This window comes from Carassius carassius, chromosome 14 (assembly GCF_963082965.1).
Source record: "Carassius carassius chromosome 14, fCarCar2.1, whole genome shotgun sequence".
In the NCBI taxonomy this organism is placed as follows: Eukaryota; Metazoa; Chordata; class Actinopteri; order Cypriniformes; family Cyprinidae; genus Carassius; species Carassius carassius.
In genome coordinates this window covers 7,887,473-7,901,313 of record NC_081768.1, presented here as the reverse complement: position 1 = coordinate 7,901,313, position 13,841 = coordinate 7,887,473, and the positions used below count along the sequence as shown (strand labels likewise).

The 13,841-nt window shown below is 41.0% G+C and overlaps 2 long non-coding RNA genes across 2 annotated transcripts in view; one reads left to right on the top strand and one right to left on the bottom strand.

The window, feature by feature from the left end:
- Positions 1-13,841, bottom strand: part of LOC132156503 (uncharacterized) — a 52,731-nt gene that overhangs the window by 2,774 nt on the left and 36,116 nt on the right. The window lies entirely within an intron of this gene.
- LOC132156501 (uncharacterized) lies at positions 7,973-8,581 on the top strand. The gene is made up of 3 exons (XR_009437445.1): positions 7,973-8,212; positions 8,289-8,318; positions 8,478-8,581. It is a non-coding gene; the product is annotated as an uncharacterized LOC132156501 (long non-coding RNA).

The window sequence follows — 13,841 nt, the reverse complement described above, 5'->3', positions numbered from 1 at the left end:
TTTCCAAATTTTCATGAAGAACAAACTTTTTTTTCTTTTTCTTACAACTTTAAAGATATGTTAATCCTCCAAAAAAACATATTTTCCCACCTCAGGCACAAAATCCTTGATAATATTATCCTTTTTATTCAGGCAAGGGAGTCTTTCTTGTACCACCCCATCACGGACAATATGTATGCCAGTAGAGTAGTAAAACAAGAAATTTATTTTTTAAATCTAACGTTTTCCTAATAGTAAAATTTCCCTTTTTTGGAAGCCATCAATAGAAAGTCTGTAAGTTAATCCATTTTTTTATTCTTAGTTTTTTTATCTTGAAATATGAATTTGAGATTTCAATGGCCTCATTGTTTATACAGAAAAAACGAATACACTTAAAAAATACAAATAAAGTTACATTTATTTGATTAGTTCAAATAACAACAACATCATTCAACATTAATTTTTGTAAAATTTCACTTATTGTACATACAATTGTAACAAAATGACCCTGTGACGGGGTGGTGACTGATGTCACGGAGTGGTTCACTGTGACAGGGTGGTATGGACAATGCATTTATCTATATGATATGCTTGTTTTAAACTTTATACAACTGGGTAGGGAAACATTAAACTTAGAGATTTAATGGAAAACATTAGTGATGCTCTGAAAAAAAAAGAGCATCATATCAGTGACAGGGAGAGTCGCATCCACACATCCCTCTGTATTTCCATGTGGCGGGAAGTCACAGGCTGTGGTGCTTGAATGATTTCAAGCACATCATCGAAGAGATACCAGAGGAAGTCATCTCTTGGAGGCCAGAAGAACCTATTGGCACCAACACGGTGCATACACTTTACAAGGGCATGTGTTTTGTCTGTTTCCATGATGATCCCAGGATAAAGGTCATTATCATGTTTAAGCACGCACCACTTCCCAATGAGAACTTCACTATCCCAAGCAATTGCTTCTGTTTGCACCTTTTGGACCGTTTTGTTAAAAGAGAAATGCTGTGTGGTGAAGCACTGACATCTTAGCTGGTTTTGCGTGGAGCACATGCAACTAACTTCCCGGTAAAGGATTTCTCCTGGAGTAAATGTGACCACTTGGTGGGTTTTCATTGTGGATGGCACTGGTGGAATCTGGCCTGGCATCTTTTCCATTGCCTGCTCCACTGCTTCAGATGCTACATAAAACAACTTAACAGTTGTAGAGGTTTCAGTGAGTGCCTTATATAGCTCATGGGCATTGGGTATGTCGCGGCCGTTGGTCACAGGCTTGTCCGCTGTTCTTTTCAAGGTTCCCCCAACACCGTCAGGGGCCCCCTTGCCATGGCTTGCCTCAAAAAAGTTCCATGTTCCACCTTTCAGGCCTCGTCTTGCGAGCTCTGTGCTGAAAAGGAAGAAATTCCCTTTCTGTCTGTATTGGGTACAAGGTCCATCACTCAGAAAGTGTAGAACAGATACATCTGGGTATGTGGCTTGTAGATAATTCAGCACCGGATTCATGTGTTCCCATATAGCTGGGGGGCTTTTGTGTTTGGAGGGTGACACTGTGCTAAAACAGATGGGCTCTTTTTCACCACCTATGTAGAAAACACCAGTGTGCAGAGTAGCTTGTTGGTGCGAGGAGCCAAAGTGGACAGCTTGGATCTCTGAGCTGTATTTGCATGTGTAGTTTTCAGAGAAGTCAATGTGGATCACTGCCTCTTCTTTTGAAAGTTGCTTCTTCAACTCTCTGCAGTAGGAGTACTGTTGATTTATGTTGAATGTGTGTCTTTTGAATTTATGGAGAAGAGTGTGAAATAACTCCACAAGATTGTCTTGTGTGTCCTCCATTGTTTTCTTCACTGTGATCTTTACAGTGGTTGGACCCTCCCTCGCTTTCTCTGCTGTGGTCCATTGAGTGAATGCAACCTTTGCTGTACCTTTGCAAATCTGGAGAGCTGAACAGTCTTGTCTTTGCATTCCTCGCACTCATCATACATGCACATTTTCCTGGAGGTGTCACATGTTATCATTTTAGTCAAACTCTCGAGATCTGAAGTATCTATGAGCCTCAAATTATGCAACTTCTCAATGACAAATCTGAGATTTTCATGGATCTTGCACAGACACGTGTTCCTGTCGGAGAGAGTGGGATGTACAACCCAAAATGGGCGAAGCTTACAGAAAAGGGAGTATGATATGTTGTTTGTGTTTTCAGTAAGAAATTTTTTGTGAAGATTTTTCATTGTGTCAGCCAGAAACCTTTTCTGCTTCTTCATCTTTTTCTTGGTAATTGTTTGTTTTCGTCCAGTCGTTATCCGACTGTTGTCATCTCGAGTGAAGAAGGTTTTGACTTTGGATTTGAAAGCAGCAGTGAACCTGTTTGTGGGATTTCTGTTGGTGGAACAGAGGTCTTCAGTCTGAACACTGCGACGCTTCTTTGAAAATCCAAGAGCATTTTCGGCAAAACCTTGCAGCCTGTACTTCTTCACAATCCTCCCTGCTGTTACCTTTGCTATTAGTTGATTTTCTTTTTCTTTTCTTGCTTTAAAGTACTTATTCTTTATGTCTTCAATCAAGGCTTCATGATAGAGTAGTGTTTTTCTGATTTTGGAGCTTACTCTGCCTGTCTTAGTTAATTCATTTATTTTTGAACGAGGGGAGTCATTCTTATTTAAGCGCTTATATCTTTTTCTGTATTTGTCAGCACGTTTTCTTTCCTTCTCTAGCGATTTCTTTAGTTTTTCAATTTCTTTGCGTAGTGTATCCCTGTTCTTCCTGGAAATTCGCTTTCCTTCTTTATGTTGCCTGAAACAAAATAAAAATCTACTGGTAACTTAGGGGTTTAAGTCATGTACACCATATTTAAAAACAATTACTCAATGATAGGCCTGCTTCTTATTCTCTACATGTATCCATTTATTTATAATCCTAACTGCACACAACCCTGACCTTGATGATCTTAACTGCTGCTTTGACTGTTGGGCAGGATCTGGATTTAAAGGAAAGGTGTTCAGACTGTGCTTCCTAGCCTCTGCTTTCTCTTTTCTCTTCTTGTTCTGCTTCCTCCACTTTTTACGCAGCTGACGCTTCCCTCGCTCACTTAGATCACTAATCTTCTTCTTTTTTCCTTGCTCTACACCCCGTCTCCATCTCTGACGCTCACTTTCTAGATATTTTTGCTTCCTCTCAGTATCAGCATCCCGACGTGCACGGCATCGCCGTTGTCTCTCAGCAGCGCTTAATGGAGCCATGTTGGAGACAGATCTATCTGCACGTTATAAAATGTAACATTCTTCATTTAACACCAAGTATGTGTTAGTGAGTGAGTGAGTGAGTGACTGAGAGATGGTGAGTGAGTGAGAGAGAGATAGTGAGTGAGTAACAGTGAGTGAGTGAGAGAGTGAGTGAGTGACTGATTAAGTGAGTGCTAGAGATAGTGATTGAGTGACAGTGGTTGAGTGAGTGAGTGAGAGAGATAGTGAGTGAGTAACAGTGATTGATTGAGTGAGTGAGTGAGTGAGAGATTGAAAGAGATTGAAAGTGATTGAGTGACAGTGACTGAGTGAGTTAAATAGATGATGATAGTGAGTAATAAGTGTTTGAGTGATATAGTGAGTGAGAGAATGAACAGAACAGGGTTAAGTTAACAGAAAAAGAAAAAGATTTCAGCCCAAAATGGCCGCAGATCTCCCATGTGGTCAAGTTCCTCACCTAGCATACATTTCCTGCTGTCGTTTACTCTGTGAACAGGTTATGGGCCCAGAAAGTCAAGAAGTCAAGCAATTGTTTAAGTAGAGCCATGAGTAGGCCTAACGCCAGAAAAACGGAACATAGCGGTCGCTGGTCGCGGCTACTGTTCGACAGGGATGAAAAGAATTATGAACTTTGGGAGGTTAAGTTTTTGGGCCACCTCCGGCTGCAAGGCCTGAAAGAGATAATTACTACAGAATCAGCAGGTGTGGAGCCACCGGAAGAAGCGGCTTCAAATGCCGAGACATATGCAGAATTAATCCAGTTCTTGGACGATAAAAGTTTGTCGCTTGTAATGCGAGAAGCAGCCGATGATGGGCGCGCAGCGCTAAAGATTTTAAGAGACTACTATGCAGGTAAAGGAAAGCCACGAGTAATAAGCCTGTATACTGAGCTAACCTCGCTTCAAAAATCAAGCAGCGAGAGTGTGACTGAATATGTTATTCGTGCTGAAACTGCTATCACGGCTTTACGAAATGCTGGAGAGACTTTGAGTGACGGACTGCTGGTGGCTATGGTTCTAAAGGGGCTTCCTGAGACTTTTAAACAGTTCGCCATCCATATAAAGCAATCGGATGACAGGATAACGTTTGCTGAATTTAAAACAAAGCTTCGGAGCTACGAGGACATCGAAAAGATGCGTTCTCCAGCTGCAGAGGATAATGTAATGGCGGTGCGGACAAAACAGTGGCCTGCGAGACCAACCAGTGCTGACTCAACTGAACGGGCTACAGCGGATGTGGTGTGCTATAGATGCGGTCTGAAGGGACACATTGCCCGCGCTTGCCAGTGCAAACTATGGTGCAGCCACTGCAAGAGTAATACTCATCGCGATGTAATGTGATGTGACCAACGAGTATGTTTTCAGGGTGACCGATGGAGCGGCAGGATCCCAGCCAAACATCCAGGGTGTCGACGTGAGGGGCCTGATGGTCGACTGTGGGGCAACCTCGCATATCGTCACCGACATCTCCAAGTTTAAGAGGTTCGATGATGAGTTCCAGGCAGGGACTCATTACATGGAGCTTGCTGACGGCACAAGGTGTAAAGGAGTAGCAGAGCGCAGAGGTGATGCTGAGGTATGCTTGGTGGACATTCGCGGACGCCACCTAAAAACAGTGCTGAGACGGGCGCTGTACATTCCCTCATACCCACAGGACATATTTTCGGTGCAAGCAGCGGCTTCCAGTGGAGCAAGCGTGACATTCAGGAAAGATGAGGACATTCTGGTGCACAAAGACGGTACAAAATTTCCCATTCATTTACATGATAGATTATATTATTTACATACAGTATCTGATGGATGTGATGACCAAGTGAATGGATGTTATGATTTAAAAACATGGCATGAGATACTGGGACATTGTAATTTTGATGATGTGCAGAGATTAGAAGGTGTTGTTGATGGTATGAAAATTGAAGGTTCAACAAACAAACCTATAACTTGTGAAGTGTGCACCCAAGGCAAGTTTACACAAACCAGAAACAGAAAGCCTGATGTAAGAGCCAAAAGGCCTCTAGAGCTAGTGCACACAGATTTGGCCGGTCCAATTCACCCAGAGTCCAGAGAAGGGTATAAATATGTTTTGTCATTCACTGATGATTATACCAGTGCCTTGTTTGTATATAGTCTTAAAAGTAAAAGTGACACACTACAAGCAACGGAGAGGTTTCTTGCTGATTGCTGAATGGTATGAGACACGAGACTTCTGCGCCATATTCTCCCCACCAAAATGGTACGGCAGAGCGAAATTGGCGTACACTTTTTGACATGGCACGGTGCATGCTGATAGAGAGTGAGCTACCTAAAGATTTATGGCCTTATGCAGTGCAGACCGCAGCCATAATCAGGAACAGGTGCTTTAACAGGTGCACCAAACATACACCAGTTCAGCTGCTGACAGGGAGACGGCCCAATCTTGCCAGGATGCAAAAGTTTGGTTCAGAGTGTTTTTTTTATAAACAAGATAAAAGAAAGCTGGATCCAAGAAGTGAGAAGGGTGTTTTTATTGGTTATGATAAAAGCAGTCCAGCATACATTGTCTATTTCCCTGACAGCAGGAAAGTACAAAAGCACAGGTTGGTTAAGTTTCTTTCTAAGACCCGTGTTGAGCAACAGACTCAGACTACCATAGTTGATGATGATGATGATGATGTTCTGAAGCAGAAAGCCAAGAGAACTAGGCAGGATGTAAATTCAAGTCTAGCAAGTGACCAGGCTTCAGTCAAAGAGGAGGAACTGAGTAGTAGTCCTCAGACCCAATCAGTTGAAGCTATGCCTGAGCCTCCAAGATACCCTTCTAGAGAGAGAAGGAGGCCAGACTATCTCCATGACTATGTTTCTCAACAGGCATCTGATGAGGAAACTGATCAGGTGCAGATCAACATAGATTACTGTTATAGAGTGACATGTAATATACCTGTAACTTTCATAGAAGCTGTAACCTCGGACATATCAAAAGAGTGGGTCACTGCAATGGATGAGGAAATGCAGTCACTTAGAGAAAACCACACATTTACCCTAAGTAGTTTGCCTGAAGGTAAGAAAGCAGTGGGGGGTAGATGGGTTTATGCGATTAAGAATAACATAGATGGATCTGAAAAGTGCAAAGCACGTTATGTAGCCAAGGGATACAGCCAGAAGAGAGGTGTCGATTATGAAGAGACTTTTTCCCCTACGGCTAACTTGACAAGTGATAATACAAAAAGCAGTACAAGAAAATCTGATTTTGCACCACATGGATGTAAAAACTGCCTACCTGAACGCACCAATAGATCACGAAATTTACATGGAACAGCCAGAGGGTTATGAAATCAAATCTGGCACAAATGAAAAATTAGTTTGTAAATTAGAAAGGTCATTGTATGGGTTAAAACAATCGGGCAGAAACTGGAACAAGGTACTACATGAGTACTTGACCAAAAACCACTTTGTGCAGAATCAAGCTGACTATTGTGTGTATACATGGGAAACAGCCAATGAAAAAGTGATCATTGTAATATGGGTTGATGATTTGTTGATTGTGGCGAGTGATGAAAATGTTCTTAGACGTGTGAAGGACATGCTTACGGAAAGATTCCAAATGAAAGACTTGGGCAAATTAAGGCATTTTTTAGGTGTTGATTTTAACCAGAGTGACAACTGTGTGAGAAAGTGTGTCACAAGCAAAATATGTGTCACAAGCAAAATATGTGACAAAAATATTGCAAAGATTTAACATGCAGGATTGCAAACCTAGATCGACTCCTTGTGAACAAAAACTTGACTATACTAATGATCCCGAAAAGATGATCGATGTGAAAAAATATAGAGAGGCAGTGGGAAGCCTCATCTATTTGTCCATCTGTACTAGAGCTGATATAAGTTTTGTTGTAAGCAAACTGTCACAATATTTCACAGAGCCAACTGTTGAGCAATGGTCCACAGTTAAACATGTACTGAGGTATCTTAAAGGTACACTTGACAAAGAACTGTGTTATAGAAAATCTAATGAGACACTGGGAATAAGAGCATACAGTGATGCAGACTGGGCGGCTAGCAATGACAAACGTAGTACAACAGGCTATTGTGTAAGTCTAACTGAATGCGGTGCTTTGATTTCATGGAAAACAAAGAAACAGCCAACTGTCGCACTGTCCACCTGTGAGGCTGAGTATATAGCCACAACCATACAGGAGTGTCTCTATCTTAAACAACTGTTGGAAAATCTTGATACATGTCAGTACTCGCAACCTAAGGTATATGAAGATAATCAAGGTACAATTGCCTTAGCGAAAAATCCTGTGAGCAGGCAAAGATGCAAACATGTAGACATCAAGTACCATTTTATTAGGTCTTCTGTAAATAATGGTGACATTACATTAGTGTATTGTCCCACTAATGAGATGGTAGCAGATGTGTTGACAAAGCCTGTAACCAAGTGTAAATTGATGAAGTTTGATGCACTGATTTTTGGAAAATGATGTGTTATACTCTGTTAACAATGTGAGAGCAAGTGGGGGTGTTAACCGTGTGCTCTCAATGTGCATTGTTTTTGTTTTTGTTTTGTTAGTTTTTTTTCTTTCTCTTTATTGATTGATATTTATGTCTGATTTGATTAAGCTGAATGAAATGTCACATGATGAGTAATGAGAGTGTGTATATTTGTGATTGGTTGTTTGATTAATAAAAATCACCTTGGGTGAGCACAGCTGTTGCTGTGTGTGTTGCAAGTCAGATACGTTGTTGCGTTTACTCTGTGAACAAGCAAACAACAGATGAATCAGAACAAACACAAGGTATGTGTTTGTCTTGAACGATCTGCCCTCCTCCAATGTTCCGCTCTGTTTGTGTGTGTGTGTGTGTGTGGGGGGGGGGGGGGGGGGTCGGTTTCGGTTTCCTTTCTCAAGAAATATCCGCCCGCTAAGTTATTAAGGCAAGCTCTCACCAGCAAGAGCGTCAGTGCAAAGCAAGAGCATCACGAATTGCTTGGGTAGTCGATTAAGATGGACCCATGTAAGTTCTAATAGAACTGTAGAATTTTAAATGTTTGTTAAATGTTGTTTACTTGTTTTTTTTTTCTTTTCCCTAGTGACGCTTATTGGAGCTGGTGTAGGAGCAGGTAAAAATGAAATAGCCTACATTTTTATTCTATTATCAGTCTATTTTATTTTGATATAAAATAAATGTTTAAGTTGCATATTTCAGTTGCCTGTATACAGTAATGTGTGCCAGTATTTCCACCTGAACTAACCTACTCATACTGTGATTGCACCAATAGTCTTAACAGTCGCTGCAGCTCCTGCTGTTCTAACAGCTGCAGGTTTCACAGGCGCAGGAATTGCTGCAGGTTCTGTTGCCTCCTCTTTGATGTCAGGTGCTGCTAAACACTTAAACAACAGTTATTTATGCATGAGGGGCAAATACACAAATCCATCAATTAACAACTGAATTTATGTCATCAGGTGCTGCTGGAATCCCTTTGGCAGGTCAAGCCATCGTGGGGACTGTGGGAGCCGTGGTGGGTGCCGCTGCCAGTATGGCCAGCTACTTTTTTTAACCAGTTCATTTTATTGTATCAGTAACTAGTGCTGTATATGTATCTCTTTATATGTTCATTATCTCGTTGTCTGTCATGGTGATCAGAATCTCTTGAATGTTGTGCTGTATCAGTAGCCCTAGGCTTAGGTGTGTATGAGATCTGCTTTTAATACACACCTGCGTTAAAGGTGCTGTTTATAGCACTGACAATACAAGAGGAAGAAAAAAACATATTAGCTCTCTCTGTCATTTCCTAATAAACCTAATAAAAAATTGAAATAATGTGTATAGATGTATTTTGTCTTTGTTTTTGTCTTTTGTTTAAATTTTTTTTTTAAAGCTTTGTCTATCTGTACATTTGTCTCACTAATTACATCTCACTAGTTCTTGTAACTATAACTCTATGAAGTTCTATGTAACTTCACAATTACAAATCAATAAGTCATGTTAAATGGGGCTCTAATCTTTCTATATTTTTCTAACCAAATTTTTGGCTCATATTTAGTGTGTTTTCAAGTGTCTGCAATAGAATATGCAAATTATTATATAACCATGGCTTTATTTACATTACTGACAACTGAATGGATGATTTTGCATGTAATGGCTCACATGATGATGTAATGTTTAAAGATGGTAATGTTAATGTACTGTAAATTCAATGCAAATAGGAGAAAATCATACTTACATGTGCCAAAACACATGCAATTTGTGTTCCTATAGCTCAATTGGTAGAGCAAGGTTGGGGGTTCGATTTCCCGGGAACACATGATAATGCACTGTAAGTCGCTTTGGATAAAAGCGTCTGCTAAATGCATAAATTAAATTAAATTAAATTAAATTAATTTACTTAAATCTGAATTTTAAATCTCAATTTAAAAACAAAACAAATTGTAAAAAAAATAAGGTTGCTTCAAAAGGTACTTCACTGCGATGCCATAGAAGAATAATTTTTGGTTCCACAAAGAGTCATTCAGTCAAAGTTTATTTAAAGAACTATCTCTTTCTTACCTTTTTATAATCTGAAGAACCTTATTTTACCACAAAGAACCTTTTGTTAAACAGAAAGGTTCCTCAGATGTTAAAGGTTCTTTATGAAACCATTTAGACTAAAAGGTTCTTCTATGGCATTGTGAAACACCTTTATTGTTAAGAGTGAAGAGAAGACATTTGAATGACTGTCCTATTTGTGGACTTCAGTTCAGCCTTCAATACCATCATGCCTGACCTTCTCTCAGACAAACTGACCCAGCTCTCTGTGTCCACCTCGGTCTGTCAGTGGATCACCTCCTGACAGACAGCCACTATCACAATCAACACTGGGGCTCCTTCGGGTTGTGTTCTCTCACTGCTCTTCTCACTGTATACAAATAACTACACTTCCACTCGTGGATGACACTACTGTCATCAGCCTCATCAAAGATGAAGATGAGTCTGCTTACAGACAGGAGGTTGAGCAGCAGGCTGTCTGGTGCAGTCTTAACAACCTGGAGCTAAACATTCTCAAAATTGTATCCATATCAAAAACCTATCCTGGGCAACACCATCTCACAGAATCTGAAGTGGGACACTCACATTGACTCCATTGTGAAAAAGAGCAGAGACTGTATTTCCTCTGCCAACTGAGGAAGTTTAACCAGCCACAGGAGCTGCTGAAATAGATCTACTCTGCCATCATTGGTCCTGTGTTCAACTATAATTGTTTGGTTTGGTTCAGCTACCAAAACAGACATCAGAAGACTGCAATGGACAATCAGGACTGCTGAAAAGATGATTGGTACCCTTCTACCAAACCTCCAAGAACTTTACATCTCCAGAGTAATTGGAGAATAACACTCAGGACACCTCACACTCAGCACATTCTCTCTTTGAACTCTTGCCCTCTGGCCGGCCGAGAATAGATTTTCCCCCCAGGCCATATCGCAACTAACATACATGTTTGTATTTTCTGTACTGGAAGCTCCTAACACCATGACAAATTTATTGTCTGGACACATGCATCAAAGAAGACTTGTGGATTGCTAAACAAAAATATTTAGAAGTTGTTTAGAAATCTTTGAAGATCTTTTGAAGCAATCCACAAACCAATCTGTGGTTGGTTTTAAAAGTTAAGAGCAGTTTTAAAATTATTGAGCTCAATGGAAAACATTTAGGTTGTATGTGTCACCAGTATGGATTATTACAGATGTGGGAAGAAAACAGAAAACAATGGTGGTTGCATTCTTCTGTCACATAAGATCTAATGTTAAAATGCACATACTAGCAGAACAATAACATTAGGTATTTAGTAATAAGGTAATAACGTCGTATTACTTGTGTACGTACCCATAACTGCCCTCCCCTCACCCAGTGAAGGATGTGTCAACAGAAGTAGCCTACATAACACCAAGTGCTGATGCAGGCAAACTGTAAAATACGTCAGTGAAAATGAAATAGGTTTCTTTTTCCCAGATAGCACATATGTCTGCAAAACCGAATGATTTTAAATCATAACAAGGCACGCACATCGTTTAGACACCTCTGAGAAGCAAATATGCTGGGTTACCACCCCAGCAGGTAGTTTTGCATTCTTATCATGTTTGCTTGAATGTTTCTTCTGAAAACGAAAGCCTCAAGCTTCTGTTACTAAGACAACTTTCTTGAGGGTGTCAGCAAGCTAATTTATCTACTTTTGAATTAGGCTAGTACAACAGATGTCAGACTGGTTTTTTTATCTCTCAGTTTTTACGATTTCATTTTTATGAACTGCTCTTTGACAGTCATTAATGGAATCATTAGTACATATTGCATGCTTACTTACTTACATGCTTACTTCAGTCTTTATCATAAATTAATGTAAAAATAACTCTTATGGAAATGTGTAACTACATGCTAACCAATAAAAAAATGTGCTAGATGTTGTTTTGGCTTTGAGTGGTTTCCGAAAAAAGTAATAACTTAGAATATTTTTGTAGGCCTAGAGAATTTACTGTACTATATAGACACAATCTTTAAAATCATCCTCTGACTTTGACAATAGTTGGTGCCACAAGTGAAACTGCAAGTCATATTTCTATCACTCTGTGTTTGATAGCTATATCAATGTGGCAGGGGGGCGTGGTTTAGCGAAGTCTGCAGCGGGAGAGAGAATCAGGAGACGAGCGGTAAGTTGCCGTGCCGTACCTTGATAGCATTCTTCTTCTTCAGTCATGAAATCTGAGCGAAATGGCGCGCGGCACCCAGGTATACGATGCGTACGCATGCATAGGGCGGTGCCAAACGCTATTTGGCCAATAGGATTGGCGGGATGGTATAGGGCTTCAGACATTTGTCACACCGAGGGGTGTTCCCATAGCAGGTGACGTCACCGCAGCATCGAAGTGACCTATGAAAGGGAACTGGAGAAGTCCAAATATTACCTTCTATATGTTTACAGGCTATTATTACTATACTGGGAAGTCTTGGCCTAATGGTCAGAGAGTCGGGCTTGCCATCGAAAGGTTGTGAGTCCGAGTCTCGGGCCGGCAGGAATTGTGGGTGGGGGGAGTGCATGTACAGTGCTCTCTCCACCCTCAGTACCACGACTTAGGTGCCGTTGAGCAAGGCATCGAACCCCCAACTGCTCCCCGGGCGCCGCAGCATAAATGGCTGCCCACTGCTCCGGGTGTGTGTTCACAGTGTGTGTGTGTGTTCACTGCTCTGTGTGTGTGCACTTCAGATGGGTTAAATGCAGAGCACGAATTCTGAGTATGGGTCACCATACTTGGCTGAATGTCACGTCACTTTCACTTTCACTTTACTATAAATGTTAACTGAGCCAGTGGATTTGAAACTAGTGTATGTTTGGGTCTGGTGAATGAATTAAATACATATGTTCCCTACTGTTCACGAGATGAAAGTTGAACTCATGGTGTGTATACACCGCTACATAATGTATTTTTATCTTACCAAATATGTGAATGTACAAATTACTTATCGTGAGACGTGGGCTGTGATTTATCTTCAGAAGTATCTCATTTCTCAATTGTACACATACATCAGTCTGTTTTATCATTATTTTCACAACATATTTTATTATTTTACACAGTAAAAATACGTGACTAATTTTAATATCTGTTTAATCTGATAATTAATGCAAAAAAATAACAATATACATAGCTGCTCATAGACAGATAATGACTTATGCTGCAGACCTTTCACAAAACAAATAAACATAGATAAAAACGTACTCGGTTACTAATGTAACCTCGGTTCTCTCTAGAAGAGGGAACGAGTACTGCGTCGTAGCTAAGACGCTACAGGAAAAGTCTCTTTTCACGATACACTGAAGCAAAAAATTATCCTTAATTTTGAATTATTGTAAAGCGCATTTGCAGCAGCACACAGCCATAGGCGAGACGGCTCGCTCGCTCATTGGCTGCTCTTCTAGAGAGAACCGAGGTTACATTAGTAACCGAGTACATTCTCTTACGAGAGTTCTCTCGTACTGCGTCTTAGCTAAGACGCTACGGGAACCCAATGTAAAGTGCCGTGCGTGCAGAGATCACACACCAATAAACCTGGAAGCGATGCCCAGGATTTACAGTGCACAATCACCAGAGGGACTCACAGAGAGTCCTAGAACAGGAGGGGGAAACCCTCCGTCCCATATCTAGCAGCGTCCGTAGATGCGGCAATATGACATCACATGTTCAAGGCAAGGCCTGACCAATGTGGGAATGTGGGTCTTACGCAATACTGCCCATATAACAGTCGGCAGCGCATAGCGCTTGCGATCTCAGAGTTTCAATCAGGACACTGATTCAACTATACCGACAACAGCTTTGCTTGCAGGGTGGGAACCTCTAGGTTATAGAACCTGATAAATGCAGACAGCGAGGCCCATCCTGCCGCCATACATATATCCTGTGTAAGGAAATCCCACTAGACCACGCCCACGATGGAGGCGACGCCTCTCGTGGAGTGTGCTCTGACACCCAGTGGGCACTGAAGGCCCCTGGAAGTGTAAGCTAACGCAATAGCGTCAACAATCCATCTGGATAGGCTCTGTTTCGAAACAGCCATTCCCTTGGAACGTCCACTGAATGAGACAAACAGCTGCTCAGTCTGTCTGAAGACAGCAGAGCGA